Source organism: Thunnus albacares, chromosome 1, assembly GCF_914725855.1.
Source record: "Thunnus albacares chromosome 1, fThuAlb1.1, whole genome shotgun sequence".
NCBI lineage: Eukaryota > Metazoa > Chordata > Actinopteri > Scombriformes > Scombridae > Thunnus > Thunnus albacares.
Genome location: NC_058106.1, coordinates 39,053,794 through 39,070,303, shown reverse-complemented (window position 1 = coordinate 39,070,303; position 16,510 = coordinate 39,053,794). Strand labels below are relative to the sequence as shown.

The 16,510-nt window shown below is 39.2% G+C and overlaps 1 protein-coding gene and 1 long non-coding RNA gene across 2 annotated transcripts in view; one reads left to right on the top strand and one right to left on the bottom strand.

The window, feature by feature from the left end:
• LOC122986896 (NLR family CARD domain-containing protein 3-like) overlaps nucleotides 1–16,510 on the top strand; it is a 1,497,050-nt gene that overhangs the window by 1,097,151 nt on the left and 383,389 nt on the right. The gene's annotated exons all lie outside the window — the stretch shown is intronic.
• On the bottom strand, nucleotides 2,711–4,500 carry LOC122987866. The gene is made up of 2 exons (XR_006404644.1): nucleotides 3,533–4,500; nucleotides 2,711–3,415 (listed from the first exon to the last, which is right to left on the bottom strand). It is a non-coding gene; the product is annotated as an uncharacterized LOC122987866 (long non-coding RNA).

The window sequence follows — 16,510 nt, the reverse complement described above, 5'->3', positions numbered from 1 at the left end:
ACAGCCCCCAGTGCTCCCATTACCACTGGCACCACTGTTGCCTTTATTCCCCACATCTTATCTAGCCTCTTTCAGCCCTTGGTATTTTTCGATCTTCTCGTGTTCTTTCTTCCTCAATAGCAGCTAGGTATCTCAGTGGTTAACACTGCTGACTTTGGTGCATGTGGTTGGGGGTTCGAATCCCGACCAGGGCGGGTTAACACACATCCAGTGTGGACCCTTAGGCAAGGGCCTTGATGCTGCTGGCCTACCTCAGTATAAGTGAAACCGCAAGTTTAAGAGTCATACCGGGTTGTCATACCTTGTTGACCCAGACGTTGCCATGGGGAACCAGGACACCCTGATGAGAAATGGGCTACTGGAACAGGAAGACATAGATGGAGTAGGGCAGATATATATGTATGAACAATATAAATTCTTTCCTCCACCCCCAGCTGATGATTCATGCATTGACCAGCCTCATCTCCTCCAGCATTTCCTTGACTAGAGCCACAAATAATGATTATTTTCATTATCAATTAATCTGTAGATTCTTTTCTCGATTAATAGATTTATCGCTTGGTCCTTAAAAATCCAAGTCCAAGATGACAAATATATTGTATCGTCTGACCAACAGTCCAAAATTCAAATATTTTCTGTTTAAAATGTGAAAAGCAGCAACTCCTCACAAAGGAGAAGCTGAAATGGCTCCCTGGACTCCCCTCAGTAACCACCTGAACTGCCCCCCCTTTAGGCCCTTCGATACTGATCTACTGCTTCAGGAGGCCCCTGATGCAGCCAGACCCGAAATGATGTTAATGCAGGTGACTTTTCCAACAGTACACATATTAAGGGTTAAATTCTGTCTGCTTAGATTTGAAAATTCAGTTCAGATTAATTCTCTAATCGTGTTTTAATAGATAAAACTCCGAGGTCTATTTCATACATCAGCTCCTGATACATGAGCAGTATGTGATTTGTTGTATTGTTGGGAAATCACCTCTATTAACCAACATATGCCAACATGAGCTTATGTCATTGTGTGTATTTTGTGTGTACTTCCCCTCATCATGAGCACATAGGACATCTCCATAATCTGACGTAGACAGGATGATGGAGTGTGTAATTTTTTATTGTTTTGAAAGGAGGAACAAAGTATGTTACAGAACAAGAATGTTCAACGTGAGTTTTTTAATGATGATGTTTAGAGTAGTTTGACTTTATTATTATCCCAGAGGGAAACTGGTTTGCAGTGTTTGCACAAAACTTAACATACACAATAAAAGAAACATACACAAGAGATCCGAGACATAATCCACACATGGCACCACATCCTTTGTAAAATACACAAAACAGCAGGGTGCAGCAGTGCTCCCGGAGAACAAAGATTCAATGTGAGAGAAAACACGATGCAGCCCAGAAATACACGATAGGATACTTTCCACTGTGCAGCTCTGACTACAGTACTGCTATGAGTACTGAGAGTTTTTATGTGCAGCACATACACACCTGCAGGCGCGTCGCGTTACGATTGTATATTCAGCAACTGCTGCTTCTGTTACTCGCAGATCAGAGGTATGAAACAGCTATTTAACTACTTAGTAATGTAGAATTTTCTTTTATAACTTTGTCTTGTTATGTGATGTATCAGTTCAGCTAACATCATTGAACATAAATGAAATAGGCTAATTTATCCTAAATGTAAGCCGGGTGGTAAATTTGGTTTTTAGTCACTTCTGTTGTTGTTTTTAAATAGTCATAGACAAAGGTGAGCTTTCATATTTAAGATGTGTAACATCTGTCTGCCTTATGGTAAAGTCTTAATGACCAAATTCATGTTTATTAGCATGCTAATCGCTAACCGTGAGTTAAGCTAAATTGCTAATTAGCCACCATGCTAGACGGACTTTGGTAAGAATATGTACAAGTTCCCTCTGTGTCCAGAATGTAAACTCACATAGTTTATGCTGTTTTAAGCTAAATGTCAAAGGAATATGTTGCTTTAGACGTCATAGTTTCACTCCTCATGTCAGGGAGTAATGTGTGTTTTGCATTTAATACAAGATGGCGACGGCCGGAGTGGCTCACTTTGAGCTTCAGAACCGCTCTTCAGAAACCAACGGGTGACGTCACGGTAACTACGTCCATATTTTTATACAGTCTATGGTTTTTGCTCATTCATATATTTGGGTTGTGGGTTTAAAAGACCGTCTTGCATTATTGGTTAACTTGGGTTTATAATCATGTTTATTCTTGGATGGTTTTTGTATTCTGGGTTGTATTAAGAGTATCATCCAGTCCATTTTTCCCTCCACACCTGCCCTGCTCCCTGTGTTTCCCTCAGCCTATCAGCTCTCAGACTGCTCTCAGGTCCAGTCACCTGTTCCCAATTTGCTCATTAGCTCAGTTTGTGTTTCAGTCCTGGTTTTTTGTTCAATCTTTGTTGATTCTCTGTTCTGTTCAGTCGTGTCTTGTATTTTTTTTTTTATCAGTCTCGTTCAGCCTGCAACCTGCTCTGCAATACATGACATCTCTAATAAAATCACAAAATTAATTTGAAATAAATTCCACTGCTCTCTGCAGATATAAGACACCACCTGACTCCTGATTCCTGCAGCTGCAATTTTACTTCAAGCACAATATTTGTAATTCATTTTTAATTGTGATTATTTGTCTTTTTACACTTTGTATTTACAATACTAGTATGGTGAATTTTTAATTTCTATTTTTAATGCTTCATATTGTATATAGCAGATGCTCATAATGCAGTGTTCTCATTATTAATCTTATCTATACTACACATCGGTTGCACTTCCTTTTGTTGTCGTGACATCTCAGTTTCTGTGCGTGTGATCATCATCAGATCTTTCTCTTATCTTTACTTGCTGTTACTGCGCAAGTCTGTTGTTTCACATGTCAACAAAATAAATATTTTAATAAATAAATTTAAAAAAGCATTTCTCAAACATCCACTTTATGTTCTGCTGTTTGTCATTTTTATTCAAAAGATTGTTTTCTTAACAGATAAATGATTTTATCTTGTTTATCTTGTCATCACATTTCTCTCAAAGTACTCTGTAAGATTTATTTTTACCACATTAAACAGTTGGTAACATTATAAATTCCTTTTATTTAGCTTTAAAGTCAGTGTAGACATACAACAAACTTACATCTGGTAGCTCTCAGTGACCAGCAGCAATAGAGAACAACATAAAAACAACATAATACATTTTAAAAAGGTACAGTTGGGGACAACAGCCCGTTGTAGAGGGAGGTTAAAGGTCTTGACTCCTGCTGCTTTGATGTCTGTTTTCATCACGGTGGATCTCACCTGGTGGCGCTGGAGGACGAGTACCTGCTCATCCTTGGGTGTTGCAACGTGCAAAGAACTGGTTCACGGCGTCAGGGGGTGCAACGTCGTGGCTGCTCTTGCAGTCTGTTAGGCAAGGCAAGTTTATTTCAACAACAAGGCCGTTCAAAGTGCTTTACATGGAGCATAAAAGGCATCTAGACAGAATATAAAAGCAACACATCATGGTTATGGGTTTACTACCTCACCACATGCTACGGGAATTCCCCTCATCGCGCTGCTTATAGCTTCTCTAGAGCCCTTCTTCAGTTCCCTGCAGGCTTTCCTGTAGGCCAGTAGGTCACCTGTCCTGAAGGCAGCATCTTGTATCCTGAGCAGAGACCTTACATTTCTATCCAACCATGGTGTCCGGTTTGGAAACACCTTGATGGTTTAGGTGGTCAGTACTGTCTCAGTATTGAAGTCTGTGTGCACCAAGACAGATGAGGTGTATTCGTCTAAGTCTGCTCCCTGTGCAAACACCTCAAAGCAGTCCTGCAGTAGTGAGGTGGCCTCCTCTTGTTCTACAGATTAAAGGTTTGCAGGTTGGAGTTCCAGTGAGGTGTGGTCTGATAAGGTGTAGAGATAGATCAGCTCTGTATGCTCCCAGAATGTTTGTGTTAACTTGGTGAAGAATGTTTTTGTCTCTGGTTGGGGTGAAGTTTGGGCAGTTTATCTTCTTGTGATTAAAGCCTCCTGCTAAAATCACGGTTCCCTCTGGATGTGCATTCAACCGGTTATTGGTAGCGCTATGCAGTTCCTCCAGGGCTATCTTAGCATTAGCATATGGCAGTATGTCAACAGCTATACAACAACAGCTGTTTCACAATTTAAAAAACTTAATATCTGTCATTTTGTACAGAGGAACTGTTGTGCCACAGCAGTGTCTTAAATCTTTAATTAAGGAAGTAATATAATTATTGGAAAGTTTGATTTGAGTTTCTGAGCAGCATGAGTGTCAGGGTGGGTGAGTTGAGCAGGTGGACCCAAATTCAGAGACGGTAGGCAGGGACAATCCGATGCAGATATTTTTTAATGAAAAAGCAAAAAGTCATGGGAACAAACCAGAACACAGGAACATCAAACAAAAGCAGACAACTCGACAAAGACCGAACTGAAAACTGGACTATAAATACACAGGGAGTGATTGCAAATGAAACACAGGTGAGACACATGAAATAATCAAACACAGGAAGTAAAATGACCAGACACAAGGAGGAAATATTACAAAATAAAACAGGAACTAAAGTAAACAAACAGGTGACACAAAAAACACAGGAGGAACACACAAGGGAAAGAGTCCCTCAAACAGTCCAACTAAAAACAGAAGAAGTCTGAAGGCATCAGAAGGAAAACAACAAAAACCAAGGAAGTCAAAACAAAAACACAAAGAGTCCAAAAAACAGAAAAAGTCCCGGTAGGACGTGACATATTTTCTGTGTTTTACAGGAAAACTGAAATACTGCCACACCCATGACTTCAATGCATCACTCGCCTCCCGCTGCTGCCATATTTAATACTATACTAATATACTATACTAGTATCTGCAGTACAAAGTATGGAAGAGGCACATTTAACTGTGGATGGTTAGTGACGTCTCTTCTGAGCTGGTGTAAGGAGACCATGTGATACATGTCGTCATGTTTTTATATGGTGAGATATTAAAATTTGATTCATTGTCCCGTCCCTAACATATGCTGGTTATATGACAAAACAAAAACACAAAGAGTCCAAAAAAACAGAAAAAGTCCCGGTAGGACGTGACAGTGAGTGTGGAAGCCATTAATCATGTTTGGTGGTTTATTATCTGAGCACAACAACCTGGATCACAAACAGCAGATATAGTTATTGATTTCAGTTATAACTTCAATAGAAATTTCTTTCAAACTTGGAGTGAACAGCAAAAAAGGCCAACTTTATCATAAAGTTCATGCAGAATACAACAGTATTTTCTAACTGCAGGGGTCAAAGCTGGGACCTAAAACCAGACCTGCAACCCTGTCTCCTAGAAACCACCTTCAGTTACTAAATTGTTTTCTGATTATGTTGCAATGGCGAATGTTATCACTGCCTGGATTCTGTTTACAGGAAACGTTTTTTTGAAAGAATGAAGCTACATTTATATATCAATGTACTGATATTCCAGCAGATTATAAATATAAACCTGGAAATGTGCAGATTATTCGTCACGCCCCCTAGTGGTAGCGTTTATCTGCATGAATGGACTGAAATCATTTTTCACCAGGATTGTTTCATTTATCCACAAAAATAAAATAAAAATTTATATGATCAGAATAATTTGACAGCAGCTAGTGTGTCTCTGTTGTCAGTATTCAGCTTTCTGTCTCCATATATGGAGCCACCGTGATGTCACAGCGTGGGCGTTGTGTGTGTTTGTGTGTGTTTGTGTGTGTTTGTGTGTGTGTGTGTGTGTGTGTGTGTGTGGTTTTTGTCTGTGATGTTGACTCTGACTTTCCAACTGAGAGGATTTCTATCAGAGCTGTCAGCAACTTTTGTCTGACCTCGTTTGACTGCGACAGGAAACCAGAAGCAGCAAAGATTAATCTGATAATTTGCCAGATTTTAATCTGCTGCGGTTTACTGTCAGAGCTGTCAGCACTTTTCACACAAAACCATAAAAATTTCAGTAAGTCTACAGTGAAGCTCTGCAGCCTTGACAGCAACACCTGGAGGCTCTAACATTCATCACACACCAGAAAACTAAACCGGTGGAGAGACAACTCTGCTCCTCTTTGGCTTCATTCACACCAAATCCGACAATGCGTGAAAAACAGCAGATCCTATTCATTTGAACGAGGACAGTGCGTTTTACGCTGCAGGAGTGGGGGCTGCATACATACAAAAAACACAGCAGCCCTCCTGGTGGAAGTGCACATTCCTGGTGGATTATTTAATCCACATAACATGAACATGAACGCATCACGATCAGCGTGATGAAAGATTAAACTGTTGCCGCCGTGAAAAAACTTTCCAGAGTTTTAAAACCCTGTCTGTGAGTTTTACAAACCGCTGCGTAGTGTTTTAGCTTCTGATAAGTTCTTAAATGCATTAATCTGTAACTCAAACTCAACTTCCTGGATCGCATTTCATTGTCTCACCGGTACCCCAAACAACACGCCCACCATACCATAACCCTAACCCCCCACGACGAAGTGCCCGAGTACCAGATTTGGTGTGAATGCAGCCTTAGATTCTTACCACAAGTGGAAGGAAAAAGTTTGTAAATGGTAAACTGACTCTTATATAGTTTTTCTAGTCTTTCAACCACTCAAAGTGCTTTTACACTACAAGTCACATGATGACAGGTGTTGCCATGTAAGGTGCATCAGTAGGATCTAATCATTCACACACCGACGGCACAGACAACAAACTGTATGTAAAAGGTAGAAATAGAGGAGGTGGGGAAGGAAATTAATAGTTATTGGAGGAATGAACTCATTCCTGGATATCAGTCAGAGTGTTTGTGGTTCACAGAGACCACAGCAGAGTCTCAGATGTTTGTTCAAAAATCCCCGGCTGCAGCTTTAACTTCACTCAAGCGACTCCGTCTGAAATCCTGTGAAGGTGTTTCCAGTCACCACAGCAGCAGCAGCAGCAGCAGTCCTAGAAAGACAGAAACCTCCTTCATCAAACACACCTCACCTCACCTCACTGTCTCAAAAAAAAAAACGCTGAGGATGATCATGCACGTCTGAACCACAACGATCTGCTTCCTCAGGAGTTTTACATGTGGAAACTTCTGAATAACGGTGACACTCTTTTTGATCTTCTCTCTCTCTCTGAGGTTGGGAGGGGGAGGTTAACATCTGTCATGATGTCTGGGGAAAGATGACATCATTTTTCCACCTTTTTATGCTCTTTTTATGGTGCATGCAACATTTTTTAAAATAAAATTATGTTAAAAAAAAGAACCTGTTGGGATGCTGAATGGTCACGACATGTTGTGAATGAATCCAGTTTTGGTTTACTTTTATCTTGTTTGTATAAATAAATTCATCCAAATGTGTGACTCTCTTCAGCCACTTTCACACAGAACTCTGTTGAAGTCCAACTGAAATAAATTTTTTGTCTCCTACGGCAACAAATCTGCTCTGTGAATCACTTGTCCTGTTTTCTCCTTTGAGAAAAAAAACCTGAAACCAAAAAGGGAAAAATGTATGTTTTAAATTCTTTGGTTTCATGATGGTGCCCTCTAGTTTTACCTTATTTGGATTAAATACATCAGTTTATGTAACTGGAGTCCTTATTTGCATACAGCAAATCAAATCTTTGCGTTAAGTGATAACGTGTCGTTCTGTGATTCACACGGTCACACTGAGCCTGATTGCATCCGGCTACACAACACAAGAGCCACAGACTCTGAACAACAACCCACATTAGCTTTGCTGCTAAAGTCTCCTTCTTATCTAAACTTACAAACATGAACACACATCTCGTCCTGCAGATTAGCTTGTTGAACGAGCCACCGAACAAACATTCACAGGGGAAAAGTGCACCGCTAACGTCATTTAGCAGGTTTAATAGCTAATTAGCTGCTCAGCTGCAGCACATTGAACAGCATGTAAACATACCTGCAAATGTCACGTTTTTTCCTTCATTTTAATTATACAAAACTATTAAAAATACATTTTAAAAACATGTTGACAATATTTTGGACTGCAGAGAGGGACGATTCAATGTGGTTTTACGACTTTGAAGAGGTTTTATGTTTGCCTCACTTCATCATGTGCTTCAAAATGATTTTAAAAGAATCAGTCTCTATATTCTTCTTCCTGTCAACGAATCTCAAACCAAACTGTGTTCATCCATCTCTCAATACTTTCCTCTGTCCCTACTCTGTCTGTGGCTCTCAGCTCCAAGCTCATAGGAAGAAATAATAAATATATAGTTTAATCTTTAAAAAAAAAGGCTCAGTCATTTCCTCAATCAGCTGGCCACTGTAGTTTTTATCAAACAAACAGGAGGAAATGGTGCATTTGTTTGGGACTATGAATCCACATCTGGTGCTCTAGTGAGTATTTATAGCAACAGGACAACATGTGTGTGATTGATGCAAAATAAACTACAGTGTGTGTTCATGGTGATGAAGTTGTCAGTAGTTGTTTGAGATCACGATGTCTGATTAATCTGATCGATCGACGATCTGGCCGTCTGATGATCGGTTGGATTTCTGCAGTTTTGAGCAGCTCTAGATCAACATTTCCAACATGGCAGCTGTTCTAACCTGTACTGAGCTTGTTTGAATCTGATTTGAGTATATCTGACATCTTGTGGTTGAGCTGTAGTCTGACTGAGATGCTGTGATATAAAACTGAACTTCACGTGAGAGTTTGCAGTTTCCACACATCTGCAGCTGCAGATCTTTATCTTTTACTGCACAAAGTAACGCTGCCTTTTTTGTCTCTTTTTGTCAACATTATTGCAGATTCTTATTTTATTTAACCTTCATTTAACCAGGAAGTCTGATGATCCCTTTTAGAAGAGACACCAGGCCGAGAATGAAGCGTAAAATAGGCGTCACATAGTTTACAACGATCACATCCAACGCAACAAAACAGAACGAGAAAGATAAAAACTATCTAGAACAACCTTCCTCATGATGAGACATTTCTTTCATGTGAAGCTTGAATCTCTGATGTGACGGCAGTGTCTCCAGATGAAGTTTATCTTGTAAAGTTCAGAGTATAAAAATGCAGTTTTACTACACTCAGGGCAGATCTTTGGGTCATTGATTATCGATCAATATTGATAATCTTTTGATAGCTGTTAGAAATATGAAATATGAACGTTTCTCTGTACCGTTAGTGAACTCCGTCCAGTTAACATGTTTAATTAACGACAGTAGTGACGAGTGAATGAATAATAAACAAGCCTACAAAGTAATGAGTAATGATGAAATGTGAACTGTGCAATACTTGTTTTTGCAGCAAAAAGTAAACATTTCATAAATCAAAGATAAAAACCTAGTTGAGTTTCAGTTTCAGGTTTTCAAAGCGAGTTTCGAAAAAATAATATGTTATCGAGCTACAGTCGGAAGATATTTGTATGTAGAGAGTTTTTCTAATTCAGTTTCATGCTTACATCCACGTCGTCGACGCTCAGTTGATCCGTAAAGTGTGAGAATAAAAGTCGCCATGCAGAGTGAGACTTAGATGAACTCTTACATGATGTTCATACTCTGTCCCTTCACAATATCTCCTCATAATTAGTCTCTATACAAGGGCCGGAGCTGAATCTGAATACGGTATTCAGAAAAGCAAAAATAGTGAGTTTTTACAAATATTTACTTCCTACAAATATTTTCTAAATGACTTGTTTTTGAGAAGAAAAGAAAAAAAGACGTCAAATAACAACGTGCAGGTCAGCAGCATAGCGAGGTTACACAGCTGTCTCTGTGAGTCTGGTGGAGCTGAGCTTTGGATGAGCAGTCAGTGCAGTTGTCTGTCGTCTGGAAGATCACGGCTTGAAACCTGGAGTAGGAACCCTACTTTACTTTACTTTGCAAAATAGTTTATTGAAGAACACTTTTTAGGAATGCACGATATTGGATTTTTTGCCGATTTGCCGATATTTCCAATTCATTGTGGCCGATGCTGATATATGCACATATTTTTCTCCAGCTGGCTGAGGAGACTATTATGCATGCAAGCATAGATTGTACTAAGTATGATCAAGAAAGACAATATATGAAGGAAGAACTGAGGAAGACTGGAGTTCAGGAGCTCAGCGTTAAAACTTTAATGAACCTGCCAAGTGGGAGCAGCAGCAGAGTTTTCATTGAGTTTATTAGACAGACAGGATTAATGTGCAGGATTTAATCTCTGGTCCACACTCCGGAGCAGAAGGTGGCGGTAATGCACCTGATACGCTGGTCGCCAACCGCCGTTATAAACCAAAAAGTTTTTTTTTCCAAACAGAGTGGTACATCCTGTCAGCCGAGGTGTTTCCTATCTGTGCAGCCGAACACAGCAGCTCCTCGACAGACTTTTTCACCCCGATGGTCCCGGTGTTTCCTCTGCAGGCTGCACTTCACTCAGCCGCCACTTTAATCTGAATAACAAACAAACCGGGACTCGGTGCTCCGGTTGGATCCACATGAAGAGCCGGGGCTAACGTTAGCTTGGAGGCTAGCAGAGGCTAGCTGGCAGTGCTTCCCTCCGGCCATGCTGCGGCTGACGCTCCAATAGCCTCTCAGCTAACGTTAGTCCCGGCTCTCCATGTGGATCCAACCGGAGCACCGAGTCCCGGTTTGTAATTCAGGTTAAAGTGAGAAGAAGCAGCTGGTCTGACGTGCAGCCTGCGGAGGAAACACCGGGATCGTCAGGGTGAAACAGTCCATCAAGGGAAGCACAGTCAGGTGGCGGAAGAGATGGCGACATATCGGCCTCTCATAATCCACAGAATTTGCCAGAATTCGCAGATGCCGATATTTCATTTTAGAGCTTTTATCAGCCGATGCTGATGACGTGCCTATAATATCGTGCATCCCTACTTATTTTAACACTTTAATATCCTAAAATTAGAAGTGTAAGAAAAACAAACAGGATTGTTACACCTATTTCCACTTTTATTCAAATACAAATGCAAATAATTTTGCTGCCTCAACAAATACAGATACAAATATAAATACTGTGCTCTCTGCACATCCCTACTCTATACCAAACGTCTGAACTAAATCTATATTTCATTCCTAAATACCTCATCGGTCATCAATAAATAAGCGATGAGAGCAGAGAGTGAATTCTTATATATTAGGGATGTGCAGAAAGCCCAGTGTTTGTATTTATTGAGGCAGCAAAATTATTTGTATTTGTATTTGAATAAAAGTGGAAAGAGGCTTAAAAATCCTGTTTTTGTTTTTATTACGTTTTTAATTTTAAAAAGTTAAAGTGTTACAGTAAGTGTTCATAAGTAAACTACCTTATGAAGGAAGTCCCCACACCGAGAACTGGAGTCTCCCAGATCACAGACGACTGCGCTGACTACTGAGGTAAAACTTTACTCATCACCTCTTTGCAGACAGACCTCTACCTAGCAAATATTTTTTCAAATATTTGTATGAAACAAATATTCATAAAAACCCAGTATTTGTGCTTTGCTGTATAATGTATTTGTATTCGGGCACACCTCAATTGTATACTACTATATCATTATACTATATGCAACATAGTCAAATTTAACCCAGAACACCTTCCACAGTATATACATAAAAATGTGTATCAGCTGCTCAATAAATAAAAAAAGTTTCTGTTCTTATATATTCTGGGTCACTTCAGGGAAAATAAAAAATGTTTCATGCTAAAAAAACCCGATGTTTAGAGTGTTTTTACTGCTCTCAAATGTAAAAATGGGTCAACTTTGTGCTGAACTAGTGTGTAAAAACTCACAGTGTCTGCACAGCTTCAGCACACAGCAAACTATGGTTCTCAGTCTGTCAGTCAGTTTGAGATAGTTTTATTTACATATAACCTATAGTTTAAACTAGTTTGAACACAGCAGCTCTGGACCAGACAGAACAACAACATTTGGTACTGCAGGTGTGTCTTTGTTGATGTTGTGCTGTTGTGCATCAAATTCCTCGTGTGCAATTAAATAAATTACTAAAAGCAACTGACACACGATGAACCTGGAGCTTCTGGGTTTTATTTGATGACTTTAAATTGTCCCTTCTTAAAGGATTTTTGTATGTTTTTATATTGATGATTTTGTGTTTTGTGATTTTTTTGGTAATTTTATGATATTTATATCGATGTTTTATTTTTTTTGTCATCTGTCTCGTGTTTGTGTGCAGCTCAGATAAACAAAAAGTAAAATAGGAGAAGTTGAAAGAGATTTTCAGACACTAACAGTCTGCCTTGTTCTTGTATTTCAATAAGAATAAATACATTTCAAAGTGTCTTTAAAAATGTTTGTGAGTGGCTGATGCAGAAAAGCTGTTGCAAGATGTTTTGGGGGCTGTAAACTGACGCAGGAAGCAGGAAGTCTCTCGGATCACTGATAAGCATCGACCCATCAATCAAACCAGGTCAAAGCCGAGCTGGCAGCGTGGGCTGAAAAAACTCAACACAACATCATACATGACCGTGATGACGCTGTGATGTGGAGCAACCTGAGTCACAACACGACTGTAAACCAGGTCACAGTGCAACATGCGCGCATTCTACATCATATGATGCAAGTGAAGCAGCTCAGCAAAAAGAGAGGATAAAAGAGCGGGGGCGGCCCCGAGTGACCGCTGAGAGGCCCCTGACTAAAACACTGTTACAGTATTTAGAAGTTTCTCCTGTTGCATCAGACAGACAGTAGATGTGACAGTTGGGGTTATGGTTAGTGTTTTTAACAGCCGGTCAGAGTGTTTTTTGTTTTTAAGGACAGTTTTTAACCCAAACCATGATCTTCCTGACCCGTTGAAAAATGACACTAAAAGGGAACCCAGTGTGTTTAAAAAGTGACGTCTAGGGGATCCTGATTAATCATCCGTATGTTGATAAGTTTCTGATTGATGACACTGTTTGGCAGAGTCGTCCCAAAATCATTACTCACTCATTAGAAATGATTCATATGAGCATTTTCTGATCCGCACAGCTATTGTTAAAGGTTAAGAGTGGGCACAAAAAACTACTTGTTGTAGTTTCGGGAATGATCGTGGTCATGGTAAGGGGAAAAGAAACATCATGCTGCATTCACCTTTACGGCTGATAGACGACAATCCCTCAGACCTCTGGAGGTCAACGTAACGTCAGGTAGACGTAAACATACAATATGTCATTTTAGGCATTTGAACAAACAAGAAAAGCTTTTCTTACTTACTTACTTCTTGATTTATTGAACAGGACAGTGTGCAGTATTAAGCATAAATGATGCACTGCACCAGAGTTAGCTTGAAGCTAATTAGCGTCTGTAGTCCATTACGAGCAAAACATACAACAGCAAACAGTACAAAGCTACACACAACAGCACATCACATACAACCACAATGTCAGTTAAAAGTTAATAATGTAAACGAGGCTCAGTGGTCACACAGCTGATTCGTCTTTAGTTGATTTTTTAATTTGGCCTTGAACGTATTGATAGAACTACAGTTGTTCTTGCATCCTGCCCAGGTACAACACACGGCAAACTCTGCAACTGAAGCCTTAAAGGGGACAGTTCCTGCTTTTTGTGGTCTTCAACTCTTTAAGACACTTTATCCACCACCTGACTCCTGATTCCTGCAGGTGCAGTTTTACTTCAAGCACAATTTTTGTAATTAATTTCTAATTTGTCTCTTTACACTTTGTATTTACAGCACTAGTATGGTGGATTTAGGGCTTTATATTTCTATTTTTAATGCGTTATATTGTATGTAGCAGATGCTCATAATGCAGTGTTCTCATGATTAATCTCTCTTATCTATACTACACATCGGTTGCACTTTGTTGTTGTGACATCTCAGTTTCTGTGCATGCGATCGACATCATCGGATCATCTCATCTTTACTGTCAGTTAGCGCGAGTCTGTTGTTGTTTCACAAGTCAACAAAATAAATATTATAATAAATTTTAAAAAAAAGCATTTCTCTAATGTCCGTTTTATGTTCTGCTGTTTTGTCATTTTTATTTAAAAGATTGTTTTCTTAACAGATAAATGTATTTGAAATAGAAAAGTATAAAACAATTTATGTCTCTAAGACAAAATATTTGTATCAGTGGGTTCTGAGTTTAAATTGTTGTCATCTTGAGATTTTAAACTAATTGAATCTGCTTTCACTCTGAATTTGTCCTCAAGGTTTTAAAGTTAAGAGTTAAGTTTTAAGTTAAAGATGAAACTATAAAGTTTGATATTTTCATATCAGACATAAGACACTGTTATTGTCATTGGTAGACATTTAGTAACTCTCAGTGATCACTGGTTCACAGACTGTTCACACATCAAGTGACACTGAACAGATGTGTACAAAGTGTTTAATATCCGAGCACAACAACCACAACAACAGCAGATATAGTTATTGATTCCTGCTCAGATACATGCTGCTCTTCAAGTTATGACTTCAATATACATTTCTTTCAAACTTGGTGTGAACAGGCCTGATTTCTGTTTAGTTTTCAATTTAAAAAAAATCACAAATGCATTGAAATATGTTTGAAAAATAGGCCAATTTTATCATAATCTCTACATATCCCACTTGGAGCATCCTGCATGCTGAATACAACAGTATTTTCTAACTGCAGGGGTCAAAGCTGGGACCTAAAACCAGACCTGCAACCCTGTCTCCTAGAAACCACGTTCAATTACTAAACTGGTTTCCAGATTATGTTGCAATGGCAGGATTATGTTCACAGGGTCATGGTCAGGGTGGATGTTGGTCATTCACATCCTGAGTCCTGTGTGTGTTCAGGTTTGGTTCAGGTTATTGAAAGATGCTGGTTTTGTTTAAATGTTCTGTATGAAACAGAGACCAGGATCTTTGACCTGAACAAAGTGCTGTCAGAGTCTGAATAAAACCACAAACACTTTCATACTGCTGCAGTTTCTACCAGCTGATACTGTGCTGCAAGATCACATATTTTGGTGGAAAAAAGGACTTAGTCGTCTGTCAACATTTCACTTTTATATTCAGTATATACAGTATATACTTGCCAAATACTCATCAATGTTTTCTCATCATGTTGATAGAAAATGTTACAGTTTAGACATATATGCAGGCAGGGTTGCAGACAACAGTGTTCTTCCAACTTTTTGTCATCAGTTTGTGTCTTTTCTGTTTCAACAGTGCATCAGTGCATTAAGCAGCTCCATAAAGAAATGCTTTTCCCAGTTTGGTGTGGGAGAACTTGACCTCAACCCCGTCCAACACCAACATCAGTGTTCGACCTCACTGATGGCTGAATGTGAGCAAATCTCTCAGCCAGGTTCCGACATCTGTGGATCTATAGATTCCTGTACATAGACACAAAGACTCAGCACAACTTTCAAAGAGCCTGTCAGGTGACACAGTTCAGATGACGTCTATATAAGGTGTGTTTGGAGGTGGTTAGTTGGCTGATTAGATCCTAACTTGCAGAAAGTGGATTTAGTGGATTTCGCTGCAGGAGACCGCTGTTCATTTCCTGCTTCCAAACATGAATGTCACGTTTCAAACCACAAGTCAGGACAGTTTTTTAAAAACCGTAACTAGAATTGACATGGTCTTTACTGTTGCCATGATGAAGATGGTTGCCTAACTTTGAGGAAGTAATAACTTTAACCCACGCCACATTTCAAGTGATTGTCACATCATAAAACATCATTGTTTTTTAACGGTGATGTGTAACGGTTTTGGAGTGCACAGACAAATGATGTCCTGCAGATTACTGCCGTTAGTAGTAGAGATGGTACGAAAAGACATGAAAGATTCTTCCGATTGAAATATATTAGTTTGTCTATGTACACGAATCTATAGATTAAATTAAATCTGTTTATTTCACAAACTGATGTGATTCTGGGTTGGCTGGAAAGGCTGAAACCAGAGTAGTGGAGGCTGATATATAAGCAGAGTCACACTTTGGCATTTAAATACAGTACTGTGCAAAAGTTTTAAATGTTTAGATTCTTCTCCATAACGCAACACCGTCAGGGAGGCGTCTGATCGTCCCAAATGTTTTCTGCATCCACAGAAGAACTGTGGCAACTTCTCCAACATGCAGAAACAACTGACCTGACATTATTTTTGAAAGCAACCTCACTTTACGTTACTCCTGTATATCAGGATTTTCATGTGGTGTGTGAACATCTGCAAGGTTTTTAGATGATAACAAGAAACTTTCTTTGACTGGAAGATGCAGGAACACAACGCTCCTGTGTGATGAAATTACCTTTGAAAATTCTGGTGCTTTCCATATTGTGAGATTTTTTTCTCCACCAGATTTCAGATGGAAAAGTCATAGTTTTCATTCCACTACATTTGCATGAAAGCTGAAGTAAATGGTTTCAGATTCAGATTTAATAAACATTATCTATGACGCATATCAGCAATATGAAATATGAAACAGTGCATGTGGTTTTCTGAGATAACGTATTTAATCTGATCAGTTTGTTGTCTCTGAGATAACAAATGTGAAAATATTAGCTAAAATCCTCAGAATCACTGCAATCCTGTAAATCAACTATTCTCACTCCTTCAGCAAATTTTTTCGACAATGA